Source organism: Triticum aestivum, chromosome 6D, assembly GCF_018294505.1.
Source record: "Triticum aestivum cultivar Chinese Spring chromosome 6D, IWGSC CS RefSeq v2.1, whole genome shotgun sequence".
In the NCBI taxonomy this organism is placed as follows: domain Eukaryota; kingdom Viridiplantae; phylum Streptophyta; class Magnoliopsida; order Poales; family Poaceae; genus Triticum; species Triticum aestivum.
In genome coordinates, this window is record NC_057811.1 from 339,393,606 (window position 1) to 339,396,546 (window position 2,941).

Genomic DNA, 2,941 nt, shown 5'->3' on the forward strand with positions numbered 1-2,941 from the left:
GAACACTAAGGGCAGACCATCGTGATGCGGCATGGCGTACGTTTAGGTCAGGCTAGTTGGAGGTAGACGACAGGAGAATCGGAGAGGAAGAGAGAGGATTGTAGCGATACCGGGTAGTGCGGGGTTGATTTTAAACTGCGGCACCGGCGACATTAAAAGTGGGAGCAGTTGGGACGACGGTGGGCGGCGGAGCCTGGTCAAAGGGCTCGTCTCCCGGTGGGCTTGCACAGCGGTCTGCTCGCACACCTCCCTGACAGCCGGCGCAGCGGTCTGCTCGCACGCCTCCCGTCGACTCACACGCTTGCTCGGATGGCACCTGCCGATGAGAAGCGGGGACTCGTGGCGGCACGTAAATGCCCACGGTTTCAATAGTGAAAGCGTTCGCCTTAACGAGACAGGTCTTTGTTCCAAAATACCTTGGCTCTTCATTTGTGCAACTTGTCATAAGCAGCTTGTCTCAAATTGAAGAAAAAACTTACGAAGTAATATTTGTGCCATATCACGTGACCATGCTTAGTTTCAAGAATTTATGCTCACTTTTGGATTTTCTGAAATTTAAGATCCAGGATTCGAAACAATATCATAACCTGCATCGTGTAATAAATTTTCAAGCCGTACATCTGTCCTATTGTATTTCTTAAGAAAGGATTTGGTCAAACATTTTGCTTAGTTAGACTTCACACAAGTTATATATGCAGAGTAAAAGGATAATCCCTCTGTACCAGTGCATTGCCTGATATATTAACTCAAGTACTAGGCACGAACAAACGGGCTCAATTCTGTGCTCATCCTGGTGTAGTAGTAGTAGTACTAGGCAATGCAGTTGACGGGTGACCTTGACAAGCGGCTACCGAGGGAATTGAACCGTGCTCGGTACGGTAGGTAACGTTGTCTAGTTACTAAAGCATCCCTCCGTTCTTCATCGGTAGTCATTATGGACCGGGGACATGAGGGGAATTTCCTAGGGCTGGAATTCTGGCCGCCAGATATTTTGACTTGAAACGCTGAGGCTCGACTGGTTGGCGTTGCCTAATGTGCGTACCACGCACGCCACCGAAGGACACGAGCCCGGTTTTTTTAGGATCAACACGAGCCAAGGTCTGGCTGGTACGCCGTTGGGTCCTACCATTCGAGAATATGAAAGGAACCTTTTAAATTGCCGAATGAATCTATGTGTATTACAATACCCGTATTTTCCTTGCAAATACTAATCTCAATGTAGTAATTGATTTATGACGAGTTGTTGAATTGGAGTGAGTTTGTGATATAGTGATCTCAACGTGGATTTCACATTTCATGGTATCCCTAGTAAGTTTTCCAATGCAAATTCAAATTTAAAAGATGAACAATATGGAGGTGAGAAAACTTTGTATGTATCAAGCATATGACCACACACACACACACAGAGAGAGAGACACACACGCACGAACACAACAACAATCCAATAAGTATAGTGCATCTATTTTTCCAAACCATGCATGTATGACACGAATTCAAAAATACTCCTTCTATTCCTAAATATTAGTCTTTTAGAGAGTTCAACAAGTGACTACATACGGAGCAAAATGAGTGAATCTAGATTCTAAAATATGTCTATATACATCCGTATGTGCCAGTCCATTTGAAGCCTCTAAAAAGACTAATATTTAGGAATGAAGGGAGTAAAATGTAAGACATCCATGGTCCTCAGTTCAATATTCAAAATGTACATGAAACTGAAACATGAATATTAAGTCTAGTACTACAGTACATGCAAATGTTGTGTTTAGGCGGAGCTATGATTGTCGGGGGTCAACCCCTCGACCTTAGATAAAATTGTGGAGCTCTGTTTAGGGTTGTTTAGATTATATTTGTCCCCACCCTCCCAACCACCGATTGGTTGTGCACCCCCCCACCCCTCCTCCCCAGGAGAATATCATGTGCCCCCATACCTTAGATGCTATATGCCGATACGAGTTGCTTGGAGCTTGTAGATCTGAGATATAGCAGCTCACATGATGTGTCTTAATATTTTTGCAGGAAACCTTGATGAGTTTGAGAATTGCACACAATTTGTACAAAAACTACTTAGATGCCCTTTGATCCCATATCCAACGACCTCGAAGCTCGTATCACCGTAGCATCTAAGATGAAGGAGGACATCATATTCTCCTGTATGTAAGAATATCATGTGCTACCACACCTTAGATGCTTTGGTGATACAAGCTCTTCGGAGGCGTTGGATTTGTGACCCAACACCTCCTCGGTGGTTCAAATGGTTTTTTGCATAAAAGCCCCAAAAGAGTTCGGCCACTGCTTACAAGCACAAAGACTGCTCAGATGCCATTGGATCTCAGATCAAACGACCTCCAAGCTCGTATCACCGTAGCATCCAAGCTGCGATATCACCTTATGTTTTCTCGCACGGGAGAGTATGAGGTGCTCCCGCACCGTAGATTCTATGGTGATACGAGTTCACTGAGATCTAACGGCCCACAGTAGGAGGTTTGAACGTTTTTGCAATATACGGCTGATAGAGTTTGGGAAATGCACAGAAAGTACAAGTACTACGCATGTGCCATCTGATCACTGATCATACGACCTAGATGCTCATATCACCGTAGCGGGTAATTAAGCTACGGGGAGCACCTAATATGAGCACCGGGGAGCCGTTGGATCGAAGATGCAGTGGCACGCACGAGGCCTGAATGTTTTATTTACAAAAAAACCTTTGGAGAGTTTGGAAATTGCGCATAATTACAAAGACTACTCCCAAGCCATTGGATCTCACTTCCAACGGTGTAAAAACTCGTATCACCATAGTATCTAAGCTGCAGGGTGGATGTGATATTCTATGCCGCTGTCATTTTTGTTCGTAAACTTGCAAAATACGTGTAACTCGTGCCGTTACTTGTCTACCGCGCAAAGTGTTTGTTCAAAAAAAACCATCCTACACTGAAAT